The sequence below is a fragment of the Bidens hawaiensis genome, unplaced genomic scaffold, assembly GCF_021521415.1.
Source record: "Bidens hawaiensis isolate Kalapana, Puna unplaced genomic scaffold, B.hawaiensis_p1.1 tig00020557_1, whole genome shotgun sequence".
Taxonomy (NCBI): Eukaryota; Viridiplantae; Streptophyta; class Magnoliopsida; order Asterales; family Asteraceae; genus Bidens; species Bidens hawaiensis.
This window is the reverse complement of record NW_027493148.1, coordinates 234,785-256,872: the sequence shown is the minus strand read 5'-3', so window position 1 is coordinate 256,872 and position 22,088 is coordinate 234,785. Positions and strand designations below refer to the sequence as shown.

The window sequence follows — 22,088 nt, the reverse complement described above, 5'->3', positions numbered from 1 at the left end:
CTCATAAACACAGTTCTACAAATCGGAGTTTATTAAAACTTTCGCGAAATAAATAAAACTTCAATCATTCTTTACAAAACATTATAACTTGTCTTTAGATCATAACATAAAACATTGCGTTATAACGTCATTTCTTTTATCATTAGATGTCAGCCATTCAATCCATGTCATGTGCCGTCCTCGTGCTAGCTCTTTAGACCTGTTTACCTGCGTGCAAACTAAAAGTCAGCGACACTGAGTGAGTTCTAGTTAATCAAGCAACTTACCATACAACCATTACATGCAATCACATACGTGTCTGAAGACACATAGTCCACTGTCTGACATGTTCACCTTATCGCTCAACCACTTAGTTGTCCCCTACGTCTTAGCCACATGTTTTACGGAAGCACATAGAGGCTTACCCTCACACGCACTCACGTTATGTCACCTAATAACGAATGCACGTATAGGCTTACCATACCACGCACTCACGTCATGCCACTTTGATAATGAAGGCACGTATAGGCTTACCCTACCACGTACAATCGCCATGCCATTAACGCCCTTACTAGACCCTTGCCACTTCTATCACACTCTACCTCTGCTTGTCTACAGCACACTTTCTATTATTACATCATTTACTGTAACATCCTACTTTTAGTTATAATATTAAAATAAATTTCGTTATTTTATAGTGGTCGTTATCGGTTTAATTAAATAGAATGTGAGTTGGGCTAGTGTTGGGTTAATTGGATATGTGTTATGGACTTGGGTTAGAATGAAAGAAGGAAAGACCATGGGCTTAAGCCCATGATCCACAATTATATAAACCATTAATCACCATTTAATCCTCATTCTCACATATTCCATACACCACCCAAAACACACACTTAAGCTTCTCTCTAGTTCTCTCTTTTCTCTCTAGCCGAACCAAGAAGGAAACCGATCACTGACCCGAGGTAATACTAGTATGATGTTTATTAACTTAAACCCGTTAGATATAATCGCGAAACTAGGATCCGACACCGTTAAACCGTTTAAGTCACGAGATCCGGATGGAATCGGGTATAAACCGAACCTAATATGAGCTTAGGGATCACCCTAGCTCAGATCTGGATCGAACGGGACGAAAAACGGTGAAAAACGAGTTAAAACACGTTTTTCCAGCGAAAACGCGGTTTTCCGGCGATGACGCGCCGGAAAAGTCTGGTACGAGTTTAGGCGTCAGAGAATGTTTCTGAAATTCTCTGACCTAACCCTAATTCGCTAACGGGGATTTAACGAATTAGAGGTAATTCGTTATGATGATTCGCTAAGGAAAGGATAACGAACTAGACTTAGTTCGTGTTCAAATTCGTTAAGGATAATATAAAGAGCCAACTCCCAATTCGCTAAGACCATTCGTTAACAGGGATAACGAATTAGAAAGTCCAATTCGCTACAAGAACTGATTCGTCAAAGGATCAGTTCGTTATAAGGTCCAGTTCGCCTAATAACAGTTCGTTAAAGGATTCAATTCGCTACATGGACCAGTTCGCTAAGATAAACCAATTCGTTAAGAGCAATGTAACGAACTAGAAGTTTTATGAACTGACAGCATGGTCCCTAAACTTCTAAAAGAATGAATTAATTACAAATCAGCCCTTGAACTTTAAGTTAGCGAATTATATAATAATTTAAAATCCTAATGGAAAATGTGTTACGACAGTTAATGGAAATAAAATTTTTCCAAGCTGACCTGGCAGCTCGACCCCATCCAGGGGCTTTGCCCCTTGGACCCTGCTAGGGGCTGCCGCCCCTATACCTCGTTGCCAGGGGCGCTGTCCCCGGACCCCCATTTGTTGAGGGTTGTAATTAGACTAGAAACGAGTAGTGATAGTTAATTAATGCATGTAATTATTATACAGTTAGTCGTGCCCAACTGAAGAAAGGAATAACTATTAACGGTGAACGTAACCGACTTCAGGTGAGTTTCTAGCCCCATTCCTTGTTATGTTTTCGGGGTTGTGTGTATACTCGATGTGATTAGTTAATACACTTATCCCAAGTGATAAGTGTATGCCATATATGTATTATGTGAAATGTATGAATGATTTCTTGTCGGTACATGAACGATCTTCGGAATTGCATGTACTGCCAGGAAAAGGTTGATGTTATATGTATGTTGTAAGATGAAGAATGAATGTTGTATGTATGTGCGAAACGTACGATTATGTATATAGAAAGTATGTTAAAGAGGTATGGAAGAAAGGGTACCGGACCCTAATAATATCTGAGGATGGAGGGTACCGGACCCTAATAATATCCGAGGATGAAGGGTTACCGGACCCTAATAATATCCGAGGATGAAGGGTGACTGGACCCTAATAATATCCGAGGATGGAGGGTACCGAACCCTAATAATATCCGAGGTATGTAGGGCGAATGCTCTTTATAACATAAGGATAGTTATGTATGTGTATGAAAGATTGATGGACAGGTTAAGTGTGTAATGCGTACCTTCGGGCACGTATATGTGCATGTAAAGTAAGTTATGTGATTAACAAGAACTCACTCAGCGTAGCTGACTTTTAGTATGCACGCAGGCAAATAGGTTGAGGCAGCTCGCGTGATTGAAGACACATGGCATGGAATCGAAGATACTGGCATCTCGAAGAAATGTTGTGATGTTTTAAAAGACTATGTTTTGTTTTAATTGACTATGAATATTTTATAAGACAAGGTTTGGAGGTTATGTAAGATGTTATGGTTGAAGTTTTATATTCCGCGTAAAGTTTTAATTCACTCTGATATTTAGAACTGTGTTTATGAGTAAATCCAACACCAAATGTAGGGCACCGGTAACGGGGCCTTACATTTACATAATAACCAAGTTACATAATATTACACACACCAATAACCACTTAGGGATCATTCCCATTGGCGGTACGTGCAAGATCGTTCACGCACCGACAAACATTCATTCATAACATAATACTTACTATCACATCAATCATTATAGTATACATTTACCACTTAAGGTAAGTGTATTCACACTTCACATCGAGTATGCACACAGCCAAACATAACAACGAAATGGGCTAGAAACTCACCTGAACTCGGTTGCGTTCACTGTTAATAGTTATTCCTTTATTGAGTTGTGCACTGGAAACTGTATAACAATTATGCGTATTAATTACTGTCACTTCCCATATCGTCTTTCTAGTTTAATCATTACCTTCAACGAACAGGGGTCCGGGGGAAGCGCCCCTGGCAGCAGGGTTCCAGGGGCGGCAGCCCCTTGCAGGGTCCAAGGGGCAGAGCCCGTGGCTGGGGTCGAGCTGCCAGGTCAACTTGGAAAAATTTTATTTCCATTAACTGGCTTAACACATTTTCCAAAAGGATTTTAAATTATCGTCTAATTCGTTAACTCGTTCGCTATAACGAAATAAGCCTAATTCGTTATCTTAACACAGCCTAATTCGTTATCTACGCGTGATCTGATTCGTTATCCTGATTATCCTCCTCCATTCGTTATATGGTTTGATTCGTCATCTGGTTCGTTATCTTAAACATAGTGAACTGGTCAAGTAACGAATCACTTGATTCGTTATTTTAATTTAGCGAACTGGATAAGTAGCGAATCACTTGATTCGTTATCGTAACGAACTGAGTGAGCTAATTCGTTACCTTGACATAACGAACTGGACGAGTAACGAATTACTTGATTCGACATCTTGATCCGTTAATCATAACGAATTAGCATCTGTTCTTATCCAAACTTTGACTAGGGGGGTTAAAGTCAAAATCGATAAGAACAGGCGCAGTCAACCCTCACAGATCTGCAATTAAACCTTCATTACGTGATGGAATAACACGAGTTTGGTATCATTAGATTTTGCAGCGCCTACAAACCCCAATCATCAAACTTTCCCAATATCACGTTTTAAGGGTGCGATTTATACATGTATACTCACGGCTCATTTACCCTCGATTAACCCCCATTGTTAACCAATTTCAATGAGATGTGTTGCGTTGAATTTGTTTTAATCATTTACATACATATCTAAGAGTTCCCAGACGAATCTAAGCCTAAATGAACAAGTTTTCGTTTTAAACGTACCTTAAACGAGTCGGTTTACGAACACGAGCTGGTCTTGGTGTTATTTTGGTTCGTCGCAACGTTCTAGCACCAACAAGCTCGGGTTTTAACCTTCGGATCTCGGCTCGGGTTTTAGGATGGTGTTCGTGTGTGTTTTTCAAGGTGTAGGCTATGGTGTAGAGATGGATAATAATGGAAAGGATTAGGGTTTAAGGGGTATCTATACTCCCTTAAGTTCATGGACCTAAGGCCCATCTTTCCTTTTTGGTCCATACTTAACTCCATCTAATTAGCCTACTTGAACCATCTTAATTATTTTATTACATTTCTACTAACTCAAGTAAACTCTAACTTCATAAATAATATTTTACTATCATTTTTCTAGAAATTTCGGGATGTTACAAGATGCTCCCTGTCGGCTGTGTGGTTGTAATGTCGTGAAAGTGAAAGCACAAAAGACTCTGAGAATAGAGATGAAGGCTGTATTCTTGAATTAATAATTAGGGTTGGATAAGAGGCTTAATAGTTGATATATAAAATAGTATTAAAAACTAATAAATTTAATATACCGGATAGTTCAGATATCCGAAACATGTCGTATTTGCTATCTGAATCAGGAATCCAAATTTTCAGATATTTCGGATTCGGATTTTTTTGAACACCCCTAATGGTGGTAGCTCCGGCGATGAAAATGGTGATGGCAATCAGCCAACAGGGGTAGGGGTTGGAGGTGTGGTAGTGGTGGTGGGGTGAGTGCTCAAGCAGTGGTAGAATTGGTAGTGATGGCGATGTAGGGTGGCAGTAATGGTGGTGGCGATCAGGTGTTAGTGATCAGGCACCGACAGTGGTGGTGGCGGTGGTAGCACTGGTGGTAAGGTGGCGGTCAAGTGGTGGTGGTGTTGAGAAAGTAGGGTAAATGAGGAATTAAATGAAAAACAAATTTGTGGGAAAGAATGGTTTTGATGGATTGATATTCAATGTGTAATTGATGATTCCATTTCATTGAACAACCAAACGATAGTCGTTAAGTTTTTTTTTCCAATTAGGAACCACTAAGAGCCAGTTTTTTTTTAAATTTGAAACCACTAGTGATAATAAATCTAGTTGAAATTATTATTGATCAATATCTTTAATTGAATATATTATAATCGATACCCCAATAGGAATTTGTTGCTTCTTACAATGTTACCTTACTCATATGGAGTCTTCAATTATTGGGCTGAACTTTCCTGGGCTTGCTATAGGCATGTCGTTTGTTTGGGCTGGTTTTGTATCATTAAGTCACTTCTATGTTCCTTCTTAAAAAAAACCTTAACGTCTTGTTCTTGAGTTTTTTTAAATGAGAGAAAGAAAAGGAAAACTAAGGATAGTTAAAAAATGGGTGTTCTTGAGTTTATTTTAGGATGAAAAGGAAAGGAGTAGGAGGAGTTAGGAGGGATTAAATTGATGTTTTCCCAATAAGTTATCCTCCAAAAAATGGGATGATTACTAAGGATAACATAGTTATCATTTCCTTTCCTCTAATTTCCTTCCAACTCAAGAACACGCTTAATTAAAAAAAATTCCTTCCCTTCCCTTCCATTCCCTTCCCTTTCTTATCATTTCCTCTCCTTTCCTTTTATTTCTTTGGTTAAAAAACTCAAGAACAAGGCGTTACGTGTTCCCGAGTTTACTTAACGAGAGAAAGGAAAGGAAAAGAAAGTTTTCTTTCCTTTCTTTTCCCTTTCATCTCCTTTCTCTTTTTCTTTTCCTTTCTTCTCAATTCTTTCCATTTTGAAAAGAAAGATTTCCACCCACTTTTCTTCTTTATTTCTCCCTCTTTCCTTTCTTTTCATTAATGAAATTTAAGAACACATCCTTTTCATTTTTGTTTTCCTTTCTTTTCTTAAAAAAACTAAGGAACACATAAAGTCTTTACTTTTCATTCATTTCTTTTCCTTTCTCTTCATTATTAACACTCAGGTGGCACAGTAACAACTATCCAAGGTGGCACAGTAACCGTCCACAAAGCAAGACCAAATTACTTGCAAAGTTAAATACCATCATAGACCAATTGATATAAAGCCTCTAAATAATTTCTTACCTAATCAAGCATTAACTTGAAATAATTCCATTCTCAAAAGAGTAAAATCAAGTAACAATATATAACATATTCAAATCAACCATTAAATCTACAAATTTAAACCTTACGAGTTTTGGATTCATCACTCTTATAATCCGTTGACGGATCAAACGAAGCGAGTGAAATCAGTTCCGATCTCAACTCATCAATCGTCTTGTTTCTAGTATTCACATTCGGATCCACATACGTTACACCACTTGCATTCTCATCCTTGGGTAAACAAGCACGAATCTCTTCAACAACACCATAAGAAATCGCAATGAGAGATTCCCTCACACTTTCCTCGGTCACGGTATGTTTGTAATCCATGTAACCTTCTCTAAATTACACAATCAAAAAAAGAAACTTAATCAATCAACCGATTGAGACCGAATAATTTGAAATGCACATATTATTATTATTTTTCTTTAGACAACAAACTACGCAACTAATCTTTTTTGTTTTTTAGAAACAGAATCGAAATCAAACAAACGATGAAAACCTAGTGTACCTGAAGAATCCAAAGGGGGTTGAAGAAGTCGAGTGATTCCTAGGTGGGACTGTAGGGTACTTTAATAGAGGTTGATTTGAGACTCCGTACACACAAGTCTGACGTGGAATCTAGTTGGATCCTATCAATGTTGGCTTGGAGTACATCTGTACAAGTCAAGTGTAATCATTTCAAAATCAACCCAACTCACGTTTCCTATTTTTATTTTAAAAATAAAATAATTTAATAAATGGTATAAGTAATAAAAAGATATTAAATGTTTCTTAGCTGTAAATTTTCGGCCAAGTTAGTTTTGTCACTTTGTGGGGTGTGTGCATTTTAGGCATGAAAAAAATATGACTTGTATCTTTTAAATCATAAACTGTGAACTCATGTGTTTCATAATAACTAAATGTAAAATCATGTATTATACAGATAACTTATCACACATTATCATGTCACATGAGCGTTGTATCAGTATCTATACCATTCTTCATCTTTCACCCTGTCGAAGCACGAAATGAATCTGACCTGATCCATGACGATGTTTCCACGGATTTTCGAGATGAACGAACCACGTCTTGATCTTCTCCTCCGGTTGCTTGAGACCTGCAATGGTTTTTCGGGGGTGTGGAGGTGACTGCTAAGAAATCTGAAAGATCTCTTGTTTACAGACACAAAAAAGTGGTGGTGGCTCTTATTGAGCATGACCCGTTAATAAGGAGGTGGAGACCTCCTTATATAGAGAGTCTCATGGCCACCATCATGGTACCCTAATGGGCCTAGCCCAGTTAGGGTTACCTCCACAAAACCCCCTCAGCCCAATAACATTGTATTAGTCCATATAATAAAATAAGCCAAACATAATAAATTTAGGGTCGTAAAACCGGGTTTAGTACCATACCCCCACAAGCCCCCCAAGTCCAGCGTTGCTCCTGGGCGCGCAAGCGTCTAGGTGGAGCGCTGGACTTTATGAGGTGTGTTAGGTCATGGGGCGGTTTTTTCCCTTTCCTTCGGCCTTGTCTTTATTGTCTGAGTTTTGGGAGGTTTTCCCCATGATGGTGACATGTTGCGGTCCTTGTGATAATGATGGTGCCCTGGCATAAATAGATATAACACGCATCATAGTGGCGCGAGGCCTGATAAAAGATGGAGCGCGCATCTTGATAATAATGTAACATAACTTGCACGCGAGGCAGCTTATGAGTTATGAGAATAATAAAGCCTGCGCGCGAGGCGACTTACGGATCTATGAGAATAATAAAGCCTGTGCGCGAGGCGACTTACGGATCTGTGGGTAATAAAAAAATCTGCGCGCGAGGCGACTTACGGATCTATGAGTAATAAAAACTGCGCGCGAGACGACTTACGAGCTATAAGAATAATGAAGTTTGCGCGTGAGACGACTTACGAGCTATAAGAATAATAAAGCTTGCGCGTGAGGCGACTTATGAGCTGTAAGAATAATAAAGCTTGCGCGAGAGGCGGCTTACGAGCTATAATAATAGAGCTTGCGCGAGTTGCGGCTTACGAGCTATAATAATAATGAAGCTTGCGCGTGAGGCGACTTACGAGCTATGAGAATAATAATGAAGCTTGCGCGAGTTGCGGCTTACGAGCTATAAGAAAAATAAAGCTTGCGCGAGTTGCGGCTTACGAGCTATAATAATAATAAAGCTTGCGCGAGAGGCGGCTTACGAGCTATAATAATAGAGTTTGCGCGAGTTGCGGCTTACGAGCTATAATAATAATGAAGCTTGCGCGTGAGGCGACTTACGAGCTATGAAAATAATAATGAAGCTTGCGCGAGTTGCGGCTTACGAGCTATGAGAATAATAATGAAGCTTGCGCGAGTTGCGGCTTACGAGCTATAAGAAAAATAAAGCTTGCGCGAGTTGCGGCTTACGAGCTATAATAATAATAAAGCCTGCGCGTGAGGCGACTTACGGGCTGTAATAATATTGGAGCTTGCGCGAGTTTCGGCTTACGAGCTATAAGAAAAACAAAGCTTGCGCGAGAGGCGACTTACGGGCTGTAAGAATAATGGAGCTTGCGCAAGTTGCGGCTTACGAGCTATAAGAAAAATAAAGCTTGCGCGAGTTGCGGCTTACGAGCTATAATAATAATAAAGCCTGCGCGTGAGGCGACCTACGGGCTGTAATAATAATGGAGCTTGCGCGTGCGCGTAGACTTTATGTCCCGCGCCACGCGCAGATGTTGCGTGCGCGTGCGCGTAGACTGTGCGCCATGCGCAGATGTTGCGTGCGCGTGCGCATAGACTCTGGCTTTGTGTTATGCGCACGTGCAGATGTTGCATGCGCGTGCGCGTAGACTGTGCGCCATGCGCAGATGTTGCGTGCGCGTAGACTTTGTGTCATGCGCCATGGGCAGATGTTGCGTGCGCGTGCGCGTAGACTGATGTGAGAGCATGTGATGCGTGAGCATATGTAATACGCGTGAGCATCTGTGATGCGTGAGCATATGTGGTGCATGAGCATGTGATATGCGACTGCGCTCAAGCATCATGGTGGTGTGCATGTTGAACGGAGCGGAACCGCGTTCGGTCTTGTATTCGGCGCGAAGCCGTATGGGTTTATTGTGACATCTGCCCGATCCGACCCGACCCAGGTACCCGTTTCTCTTATCCGATCTCTTTCTTTTATGATTTAATATTTATTTATACTTATATTTTACTTTTAATAATAATAATATATATTTCCTTCTCGCCTCTTTGTCTTTCTTGTCGTCCCGCCTCTCTCTCTCTTTCTTTCCGCCGTCCCCTCCCTCTTCCTTCTCTCTTTCCGCCTTCTTTTCCCTCTTGTCGCCGTCCCGCCCTTACGCCTTGTTTCCCTCTTTCTTCAAACTCTTTGCTTATCCTTTGGTTCTTCCCGCCTAAGGATGTCTGCAGCTCCACGCGCCAGACTCCTTACATGGAAGCCTGCGTGAAGACATCTTGTTCCTGCGATGCGTGAAGAGAACTCTTCTCGCAGCGCGCTAAGAATGCATGTTCTTCCCGCAATGCGCTAAGAATGTATGTTCTTCCCGCAATGCGCTTAGAATTCCAGGTTCTTCACGCAGCGCGCTAAGGATGTGATTCTTCCCGCAGTGCGCTAAGGATTGTTGTGCCAGTCTTCGCGCTCGCGCACTCAGCCTTCTCGCGCTTGACCCTTTAGTCTAGTCTTCTGTTTATTCTAGCCGTTTGCTTTTGTAATGTCTTTTCTTCTGAGCTGTTGACCTAACCTATCTAATGTCTGAATAGTTACTTTCGGCGCAGCATGCGTACCAACCCCATTGGTTGGTAGAAAAAGTGACTGACATTATCTTTTGAGATCTGCTTTTGCCATGCTTGACCAGTACCTTTATCTGAACCGCCCATGCCTTTTTACTGTTCCCTGTCAGCTTTATCTTGCCCCCTGCAGCTGCCATATCTTTTGTTATCTTTTGTTTTGTCTTGTTCTGTTTGTCTTGGAATCTTTTCCTTTTTTTTCTGGATTTATGTCTCCTAGGGTTTCTCTATAAATAATAGTATTATTTTTCCTAACACTACACACACAAAACACTTACTCTCTCCTGTTCTCTTGCCCCTTGCTCTCTCTGCCGTCTTCCTCTCTGCCTCCGTCTTCCTCCCTGTTCTGCCCTGCTTTTTCGGTAATATATATATTATATATAATAATTTACTTATTAATTATGCTAACTTGTAATCAAGACTTAAAACAAATCATTAAAACAATAATCTTATTTATAGGTTAACTTGTGCTTGTTTAAAGTTGGTTCTTGATTTATCTTACACCGCATCGTGTATCAAGTGAGTTATCTCGTATCTAATCCCTTTTTATTTTAAATGCTTTGGGATGTTCATGTGTTCATACAAACTTAGAGTCTTAAACTGTTTATGAACTTTAGTCGCGCAGTATCCCATGTGTTGAGGACGTAGACTTGGCTGTTTATTTGTATGTGTGGATCATTAACCGTCTTGTCGGTCTATTCCGCAGTTTTCATGGTACCATTAGATGAACACGGGAGAACTATCGTTTATGATTTTCTCTTTTGTTACACTTGCGCAGTTAGTCTTGTTTGTGAGCTCAATTGTGAGCACTGGCAGTCTTGTCTCTTAGAGTTGGTCCCGATCAGATTACACCCTTGTTGAAAACCAGACATACACATGTTGCGCGCAGATTTATTGTTATCTATGTATTGTATTAAACTTGATTTCTCACCAACACGCAAGTGTTTGACGTTTATTTTAACACATGTTCAGGTTTGCAGTAGCTGTTTTGGAGCTTGTGGACACGTAGGAAGTTTTCACTTTTGGACCTAGAATTAAAATGTATCAAGACAAGTTAATGTTGTTTGAATGTTATAATTTATAATATATTGATTTATGTTTGATTTATGTTCTTTATTTTCCCCGCTGCGCGTGCGCGATAAAATGTGTATTAATAAATATTGACACCAATAGTGTCGCGAGTAATGAAGCAATATGTGGCGCCCCGATGTATAATCCGCCTTTGGTCGGGGTGTTACAGATTGGTATCAGAGCTCGTTGACTTTAGGATAGGTGGTTAGACGTAACGGCCTAGAATACCTAAGAGTCCCTTCTCGCGCATGAGAGAAATCTCATGTTTGCGCGCTTATTGTTAATTACTCGTTATTTATGAATATGCTCGCGCTTGCGCAGTATATGATTTTATGTTTTATTCCGCGATATTTCGATTTTTGTGAATTTCGATTTTTATTGATTTTACTTACATATTCGTTTGTTGGGATTGAAAATCCGAAAAGTCATGGTGATACATGAATAGTTGATTTTCAATTTCCATTTACGATTATGTTCTGAGGTTGGAGACTTGAAAAGTCATGGTGATACATGAATTGTCAACCTCCAATACTCATTTTCTTGTATATTTTATATTGAAGATTGAAAAGTCATGGTGATACATGAATCGTCAATCTCCAATACTCGTTTACTAGTCATTTTAAATTGGGAATTCGGAAAGTCATGGTGATACATGAATTGTCGATTCTTGATTCGAATTTGTTACCTTTATTAAGTCTGCAATTAGGGTCATTTATTTTACTTTAACTTTTGATAGCATCTAACTCCGTGAAACCAAGCTTTATAAGATTAAAACTTTGCGCTAAAACCAAGATATTAACTAAAATTAAAATTTTTATAGAATGCCTCCGCTATCTCGCCGATTTCAGAGAAGAGAAGCCTCGCGCATGCGTAGACAGCAACGTTCCCAGGAAATGGCCGCCGCAATAGCCCAAGCTTTGAGCCAAAACAATACCAATACCTCGAGTTATAACATTAAGTCCTTTAACGCGGGTAACCCTCCAAAGTTCACAGGTCTTGAAGGAGCCACCGTGATGCTCCAATGGCTCGAAAAGATTGAAAACACTTTCCTCCATACCCAATGCCCCTCAGACAGACGAACCCTATATGCTTCCAGCGTCCTGGAATCCAGAGCGCTTACATGGTGGAATGGAGTAGCTCATGCGCGTGGCGCAGAGGCTGCTTCTAGCATGACATGGGAGGAATTCAAGGAAATTCTTACGCGAGAATTCTGCCCTCCCAACGAAGTTAAGCGCCTGGAGGAAGAATTCTGGAACTTGAAGCAATACAGTGGCGAAGCGCGCGAGTACGCGACGCGCTTCCACGAGCTAAGCTTACTGGTCCCTCACCTTGTTACCCCTTCACGCCGAGCAATCGAGAAATTCCTTGGGGGTCTCCCCATGGAAATTCAAGATTCTGTATGGGCCAGAAACCCAGTTACCCTCTCTGACGCCATCGAGTTGGCCGCTGTGCTCAGCGACAACCATGTCAGAGCAGGAACCCTGTTCCTGCGGGGAACTGAGAAGACCAAACTCACCAAGACTGCCCCTGAACCAACAGAAACCAAACCTGAACACTCAAACCGTAACAACCTCAAGCGCAGGCGCAAGGCCTATGCGCTTACCAACCCGCCCATTGTCCAGCAACCCGCATACCAACCCCCAGTTTACGCGCCTAACCCTCTGTCAGCTTACCCAACTCCCCCTGTAGTTCACAACTATGCCCTAACCAATCCAGCACTCCCTGCCCCGCCTCCTAAGAAACCTTACACAGGAAACCATCCCTTTTGCCCAACCTGTAGATTTCACCACCCAACCCAAACCCCGTGTCGACTTTGTACCCGATGTGGCCGTACTGGTCACACTGCTGAGAACTGTAGAGTCCTTCCCGCCAATCCAATTGCGCCAACACCACCAGTCTACCCGCAGAACCCACAATCAATCTACCAAAACCCACGACCCAGATCGTGCTTTAACTGCGGTGATCCCAGTCATTTCCGGAACGCGTGCCCGAGACTACAAGTTCAGATTACGCAAGCGAATCCGGTGAACCAGATTTCAAACCAAGTAACGCGTGGACGAGCTTTTAACATAACCGCGCACCAAGCGCAAGCGAATAATGACGTAGTTAATGGTACATTTTTACTTAACGGATTTTATGCCTCTATACTTTTTGATACTGGCGCCGATCGAAGTTTTATCTCTCGCGCCTTCGAGCAGAAGCTTGCGCGACCGCGCGATGACTTAAAAGAAGATTTTTCAGTTGAATTGGCTAACGGTGAAACTGTTTTAATAAACTCAGTGATTAAAGATTGTACGCTTAACCTTAACGAAAACGATTTTCTAATCGACCTCATCCCCATGCCTCTTGGAAGCTTTGATGTTATCATTGGTATGGACTGGCTCTCGAAGAATCGCGCCGAAGTTATTTGCGCCAAGAAGATGATTCGCATTCCTCGAGAAAATGGTGATCTTCATATTTACGGCGAAAAACCCTCCAGTGGTCTTAAACTTATGTCTTGCGCCGAAGCCCGTAGGCTCATGCGGAAAAGGTGTGTTGCATTTCTAGCCCATGTGGTTAAACCTGCTGAAGAGAAGAAGCTTCGCGATATCCCTGTTGTGCGTGATTTCCCTGAAGTTTTTCCTGATGATCTTCCTGGTATCCCTCCCGCTCGTGAAGTCGAGTTCCGTATTGATCTTGTCCCTGGTGCTTCCCCCGTAGCTAAATCTCCTTATCGTCTTGCACCCGCTGAGATGCAAGAATTGGCCAGCCAACTTCAAGAGTTGACTGCTAAAGGATTCATTCGCCCTAGCTCTTCGCCCTGGGGTGCTCCGGTGTTGTTCGTTAAAAAGAAAGATGGATCGTTTCGCATGTGTATTGATTACCGCGAGTTGAACAAACTCACCATTAAAAACCGGTATCCCTTACCGCGTATTGACGACCTCTTTGATCAACTCCAAGGTGCCTCTTGTTTCTCGAAGATTGATCTCCGCTCTGGCTATCACCAGTTGCGCATCCGCGATGAAGATGTTCCGAAGACTGCTTTTCGAACTCGTTATGGCCATTTTGAATTCTTGGTCATGTCCTTCGGTTTAACCAACGCACCCGCCGTTTTCATGGATCTAATGAATCGGGTGTGTAGGCCTTTCTTGGATAAATTCGTGATTGTGTTTATCGATGATGTTCTGGTGTATTCTAAGACCAAGGCCGAGCACGAGCAACATCTTCGGTTGGTGTTACAAAAGCTTCGAACCGAGCAGCTCTATGCTAAGCTTTCCAAGTGTGAATTCTGGTCTGATGAAGTACAGTTTCTTGGCCATGTTGTGAACAAGATGGGTATTCATGTCGACCCATCCAAAATTGAAGCAATCAAGAACTGGATTACGCCATCCTCTCCTTCTGAGATCCGTTCCTTTCTGGGCTTAGCTGGTTATTACCGGCGCTTCATTTCGAACTTCTCGAAGATCGCTTTGCCTTTAACAGCTCTAACGCACAAAGGTAAACCGTATATTTGGGGCTCGAAGCAAGAAGAAGCCTTTCTAACGCTCAAGCGTTTGTTGTGTGAAGCTCCTGTTCTTGCGCTACCTGAGGGTAATGATGATTTTGTCGTGTATTGCGATGCATCCAACCAAGGTCTTGGTTGTGTTCTTATGCAACGAGGCAAGGTTATCGCTTACGCATCGAGGCAACTCAAGGTTCATGAAAAGAATTATACAACTCACGACCTCGAACTTGGTGCAGTTGTTTTTGCCTTGAAGATCTGGAGACACTACCTTTATGGTACTAAGTGTATCCTTTACACTGACCATAAAAGCCTTCAGCATATCTTTGATCAAAAGGAACTTAACATGAGACAACGCCGATGGAACGAACTCATCAGCGATTACGATTGTGAGATCCGGTATCATCCTGGTAAGGCTAATGTGGTAGCCGATGCGCTCAGCCGAAAACCCTGCCAGCTTAACTGTATTTTGCCGCGCACGCAGCTTCACTTTGCGCCGATCCAAAGCAACCTTGAATCGCGTATTCGTGACGCGCAGCGCGCATCCATCAGTAATGGTAACCTTCGCGCCGAGTTAGCGTGTGGCGCGGAAGCACTCTTTGTCCCTAATCTGAGTGAAATTCTCTGCTATCTCAATCGCATCTGGATTCCCTTTGATGAGAATCTTCGCGCAGATATCCTGAGTGAAGCGCACAAATCTCGGTATTCTATTCATCCTGGCGCTGATAAGATGTACAAGGATTTGCGCAATACTTATTGGTGGCCCGGTATGAAAAAGGATATTGCTGTGTTCGTAGCTAGATGTCTGACTTGTTCTAAAGTAAAAGCTGAACACCAACGCCCATCTGGTTTGCTCGAACAACCAGAAATTCCTACGTGGAAATGGGAATGTGTAGCGATGGACTTCATTACCAAGTTACCTTTGACAGCAAGCAAACATGATAGCATTTGGGTAATAGTGGATCGTTTGACTAAGTCTGCTCACTTCCTGCCCATTCGTGAAAACTACCGCGTTGAGCAACTCGCGCAGCTTTATGTCAAGGAAATTGTCTGCCGCCATGGTACTCCTTTGAGCATCATATCCGATCGCGATGGCCGTTTTATATCTCGCTTTTGGAAATCTCTCCAATCTGCGCTAGGAACTCGCTTGGACATGAGTACGGCATATCATCCTCAGACTGACGGTCAGTCTGAGCGAACTATTCAAACTCTTGAGGATATGCTCCGATCTTGTGTTCTTGATTTTGGAGGTAATTGGGATTCACACCTGCCTTTGATCGAGTTCTCTTATAATAACAGCTATCATTCCAGTATCGGTATGGCCCCATTTGAAGCACTTTACGGTCGTAAGTGTCGCTCCCCGATTTGTTGGAGCGAAGTGGGTGAAACTCAAATCACAGGACCCGAACTTGTTCAAGAGACAACCGATAAAATCGCCAAGATCCGTGATCATCTGCTGACTGCCAGAAGCCGACAGAAGAGTTACGCAGATCGTAGGCGAAAGCCTCTCGAATTTCAAGTTGGTGATCTTGTTCTCCTCAAAGTGTCGCCTTGGAAAGGTGTTGTCCGCTTTGGGAAGAAAGGTAAGCTTGCTCCTCGTTATGTTGGTCCATTCAAGATTCTCGCGCGTGTGGGAAAAGTTGCCTACAGACTTGACCTGCCGCCCGCGCTCAGTAATGTGCATCCAACGTTCCATGTATCCAATCTCAAGAAGTGTTTAGCTGACGAGAACCTTCACATTCCACTTGATGAAGTTCAAGTTGATGAATCTATGCATTTCGTTGAGAAGCCTGTTGAGATTATGGATCGCGAGGTTAAGCAAACCAAGCGCAGTCGTATCCCTATCGTGAAAGTTCGTTGGGAGTCCAAGCGCGGAGCCGAGTTTACATGGGAAAGGGAAGATCAAATGAAGATCAAGTACCCGCACCTGTTCTCTGCGCAACCTACTTCGAGATAAATTTCGGGACGAAATTTCTTAAAGTAGGGGAGACTGTGACATCTGCCCGATCCGACCCGACCCAGGTACCCGTTTCTCTTATCCGATCTCTTTCTTTTATGATTTAATATTTATTTATACTTATATTTTACTTTTAATAATAATAATATATATTTCCTTCTCGCCTCTTTGTCTTTCTTGTCGTCCCGCCTCTCTCTCTCTTTCTTTCCGCCGTCCCCTCCCTCTTCCTTCTCTCTTTCCGCCTTCTTTTCCCTCTTGTCGCCGTCCCGCCCTTACGCCTTGTTTCCCTCTTTTTCTTCAAACTCTTTGCTTATCCTTTGGTTCTTCCCGCCTAAGGATGTCTGCAGCTCCACGCGCCAGACTCCTTACATGGAAGCCTGCGTGAAGACATCTTGTTCCTGCGATGCGTGAAGAGAACTCTTCTCGCAGCGCGCTAAGAATGCATGTTCTTCCCGCAATGCGCTAAGAATGTATGTTCTTCCCGCAATGCGCTTAGAATTCCAGGTTCTTCACGCAGCGCGCTAAGGATGTGATTCTTCCCGCAGTGCGCTAAGGATTGTTGTGCCAGTCTTCGCGCTCGCGCACTCAGCCTTCTCGCGCTTGACCCTTTAGTCTAGTCTTCTGTTTATTCTAGCCGTTTGCTTTTGTAATGTCTTTTCTTCTGAGCTGTTGACCTAACATATCTAATGTCTGAATAGTTACTTTCGGCGCAGCATGCGTACCAACCCCATTGGTTGGTAGAAAAAGTGACTGACATTATCTTTTGAGATCTGCTTTTGCCATGCTTGACCAGTACCTTTATCTGAACCGCCCATGCCTTTTTACTGTTCCCTGTCAGCTTTATCTTGCCCCCTGCAGCTGCCATATCTTTTGTTATCTTTTGTTTTGTCTTGTTCTGTTTGTTTTGGAATCTTTTCCTTTTTTTTCTGGATTTATGTCTCCTAGGGTTTCTCTATAAATAATAGTATTATTTTTCCTAACACTACACACACAAAACACTTACTCTCTCCTGTTCTCTTGCCCCTTGCTCTCTCTGCCGTCTTCCTCTCTGCCTCCGTCTTCCTCCCTGTTCTGCCCTGCTTTTTCGGTAATATATATATTATATATAATAATTTACTTATTAATTATGCTAACTTGTAATCAAGACTTAAAACAAATCATTAAAACAATAATCTTATTTATAGGTTAACTTGTGCTTGTTTAAAGTTGGTTCTTGCTTTATCTTACACCGCATCGTTTATCAAGTGAGTTATCTCGTATCTAATCCCTTTTTATTTTAAATGCTTTGGGATGTTCATGTGTTCATACAAACTTAGAGTCTTAAACTGTTTATGAACTTTAGTCGCGCAGTATCCCATGTGTTGAGGACGTAGACTTGGCTGTTTATTTGTATGTGTGGATCATTAACCGTCTTGTCGGTCTATTCCGCAGTTTTCATGGTACCATTAGATGAACACGGGAGAACTATCGTTTATGATTTTCTCTTTTGTTACACTTGCACAGTTAGTCTTGTTTGTGAGCTCAATTGTGAACACTGGCAGTCTTGTCTCTTAGAGTTGGTCCCGATCAGATTACACCCTTGTTGAAAACCAGACATACACATGTTGCGCGCAGATTTATTGTTATCTATGTATTGTATTAAACTTGATTTCTCACCAACACGCAAGTGTTTGACGTTTATTTTAACACATGTTCAGGTTTGCAGTAGCTGTTTTGGAGCTTGTGGACACGTAGGAAGTTTTCACTTTTGGACCTAGAATTAAAATGTATCAAGACAAGTTAATGTTGTTTGAATGTTATAATTTATAATATATTGATTTATGTTTGATTTATGTTCTTTATTTTCCCCGCTGCGCGTGCGCGATAAAATGTGTATTAATAAATATTGACACCAATAGTGTCGCGAGTAATGAAGCAATATGTGGCGCCCCGATGTATAATCCGCCTTTGGTCGGGGTGTTACATTTATGAGGATTCCCAACCTTTAAGTATGGCGCGTAGCCATATGGGATATTATGAGGATTCCCAACCTTTAAGTTTGGCGCGTAGCCATATGGGATATTATGAGGATTCCCAACCTTTGAGTTTGGCGCGTAGCCATATGGGATATTATGAGGATTCCCAACCTTTGAGTTTGGCGCGTAGCCATATGGGATATTATGAGGATTCCCAACCTTTGAGTTTGGCGCGTAGCCATATGGGATATTATGAGGATTCCCAACCTTTAAGTTTGGCGCGTAGCCATATGGGATATTATGAGGATAGCCATATGGGATATTATGAGGATTCACAACCTTTAAGTTTGGCGCGTAGCCTGATGCGCGCATGCACGGCGATGGAGTGGTGACTCGTGAGTGCGCGTGCATGGCGGAGGTCTCTTGCGCAAAACCCAGATGGTGGTTTCCGCGGCGGCACATGCACGGCTGCGGAGTGAGAATCCGCGGGCGCGCGTACATGGCGGCGGAAGTCTGGTAATTTCTGGATCTGCAATTTTAGAGTCAGATCTGCAACTTTAAACCTAAAATCCAGGTCTGTAATCTAGATCTAGATCTGTAAATCAGATCTAGATAAATCTGAAGCTCGGAGCAGATTTAAAACCATCACAGATCCGGAGACCTGATCATTCGAATCAGGCCGTTTCTTTTTGCACAGATCTGGAAGCCTCTTTTAGATCTATGGATCTTTTTGAGCTTTAATAGAACAAGCCTTGAAGCCTTTTTCTGTAAACTTCCAGATCTGGGTTTTTCCTGGGAGAGATCTAACAGCCGAGATGAAGATCGAAGGGTAGTTCGTTGCCGTCCCACGGATGGCGCCAATGTCGAAGCACGAAATGAATCTGACCTGATCCATGACGATGTTTCCACGGATTTTCGAGATGAACGAACCACGTCTTGATCTTCTCCTCCGGTTGCTTGAGACCTGCAATGGTTTTTCGGGGGTGTGAAGGTGACTGCTAAGAAATCTGAAAGATCTCTTGTTTACAGACACAAAAAAGTGGTGGTGGCTCTTATTGAGCATGACCCGTTAATAAGGAGGTGGAGACCTCCTTATATAGAGAGTCTCATGGCCACCATCATGGTACCCTAATAGGCCTAGCCCAGTTAGGGTTACCTCCACAAAACCCCCTCAGCCCAATAACATTGTATTAGTCCATATAATAAAATAAGCCAAACATAATAAATTTAGGGTCGTAAAACCGGGTTTAGTACCATACCCATGGCGCCAATGTCGAAGCACGAAATGAATCTGACCTGATCCATGACGATGTTTCCACGGATTTTCGAGATGAACGAACCACGTCTTGATCTTCTCATCCGGTTGCTTGAGACCTGCAATGGTTTTTCGGGGGTGTGGAGGTGACTGCTAAGAAATCTGAAAGATCTCTTGTTTACAGACACAAAAAAGTGGTGGTGGCTCTTATTGAGCATGACCCGTTAATAAGGAGGTGGAGACCTCCTTATATAGAGAGTCTCATGGCCACCATCATGGTACCCTAATGGGCCTAGCCCAGTTAGGGTTACCTCCACAAAACCCCCTCAGCCCAATAACATTGTATTAGTCCATATAATAAAATAAGCCAAACATAATAAATTTAGGGTCGTAAAACCGGGTTTAGTACCATACCCCCACACACCCGTAACAAACCAATTCGTATGAGCTCTTGCGCAACTATAATTGTCATACAAGCTCATACGACCATATAATTAGTCACGCAAGCCATCCATACGAGCCCTCATACAGTCATACGACCTTATGATTGTTATATGAGTTGTTTTGTGTAAGCGCTAGCTTTAGCCACCGGTTTTACCAATCGAACCATATAAGTGACATATAGGTCATGTGACTAATTTGGCGCTTCATTAACTTTTCAGCAATCTTCATGTTAACCTTCATTCCACCTTTTTAACCTATTTTACATCCACTGAACGATTCCCTTCGTTCAATGCATCCTTTGAAACCCAAAGAACTTTATTCCATCATTCAATATGAAAATCAAGTGTTTGTGTACGAGAATTGAAGCTTCAAAGTGTGTTTTAAGACTTTTAGAGGTTTTTTTATATGAATAGAGAGTTCTGAAAATTTGGAAGTGTTCCTAGGAGGCGTGTGGGTTCGTGTATATAGGCACTTCACTGCTCAACAAGCCAAGTCGAGGAAAAGCTGAGATTGAAATAATACACGACAATAAACTTGTTCTTTAGAAGAAAAAAAGAGTCAAAGGATTCATTGAGGTGATAAACTTATGCAAAATGTAATGTTTTCATAATTGGATCGAGGTTCGATCATTTTACTGGTACACTTGTCGGACCAGATTCAAAAACCAGATAACGTTATAATAATTTTAATAATACATTTTCGGTTTGGTGTGAATTTGTAATTTTACTTATGCTTTTGGAGTATTTTTGCAATTTTACTTGCGCTTTGTGTTTTGGTATAACTTTGTTATTTCAAACACTTAAAGAAACTATTAAACATAAGGGTATGTTTGGCTGAAAGGAATGAAATGAAGGGGGAATGGAATGGGAGAAGGAATGGAATGGACAAAGGAATGAAATTGATCGTTACCATTCCTGTCTTGTTTAGTTAACATATTGAAATGAAATGAATAATTAATTTATGTTGTTTGGTATTCGAAAAATATTTTAGGAATGAAATAGAAATAATAAAAATATTTCTCTCCAAAATATATATATTTTTACAAAAAAAAATAACAAAAAAAAAACTGAAATGGTGACGGTGGTGGTAGCTCTGGAGATGAAAATGGTGGTGGCGGTGGCGACGGTAGTGGTGGTGGCGGTCAGGCCACGGGGGTGGTGGTTGTGGTGGTGGTGGTCAAGCGATGGTAGCATTAGTAGTGATGGCGGTGGTAGGGTGGTGATGACAGTGGTGGTGGCCAGGCAGTGATAGTGGTGGTGGCGGTTATGGTCGGGTGGCGACGGTGACAATGGTTGTCGTGGTTATGGCGACGATGGCGGCGATGGTAGCTTTGGTGGTAAGGTGGTGGTGGTGACGGCGACGCCGACGGTGGCGGTCAGGTGATGGTGGCGACGGAGGTGGTGGTGGTGACGGTGGCGGTGGCGGTGGTGGTAGATGATGGTGGTGGCTCTGGTAGTGGTGGTGGTGGTGGTGGTGGTTGTTAGATGATGGTCTTGTTGAGAAAGTAAGTTGAAGAAGGAATGAAATGGGGGGGGGGGAGGAATGGTTTTGATGGAATGAGATTTCATGTGTAATTGATGATTCCATGCAACCAAACACCTCTTATTTCATTCCCACGTAATGAATCATTCCATTCCGTCTGTCATTACTGCATAACAAAAGCTACCTAATAATTACTCGTAAATGAGATTTTTAAGGAAGAAAAGCAAAATCATATAAACTTATCTTATATAAATAATTTAATACCTAATGAAGCATTAACTTGAAATAATTTCATAGCAATACTAGCAAAGCAAAAGTACAAAATCAAGTAACAATACTAAAGATGTTCAAATCCAACATAACATCTAAACCTTATAATCCGTTGACGGTTCAAAAAAAGCAATTGAAATCAGTTCCGATCTCAATTCATCAATAGCCTTGCTCCTACTACTCGTAGTTAAATCGACGTCTACTACACTCTTTGCATTTGCAGCCTTCGGTAA

The 22,088-nt window shown here is 41.9% G+C and overlaps 1 long non-coding RNA gene across 1 annotated transcript; it reads right to left on the bottom strand.

The window, feature by feature from the left end:
- Nucleotides 1-6,152: 6,152 nt before the first annotated feature.
- LOC143561134 (uncharacterized) lies at nucleotides 6,153-6,786 on the bottom strand. Its single transcript, XR_013140243.1, has 2 exons — nucleotides 6,676-6,786; nucleotides 6,153-6,504 (listed from the first exon to the last, which is right to left on the bottom strand). It is a non-coding gene; the product is annotated as an uncharacterized LOC143561134 (long non-coding RNA).
- Nucleotides 6,787-22,088: the final 15,302 nt, after the last annotated feature.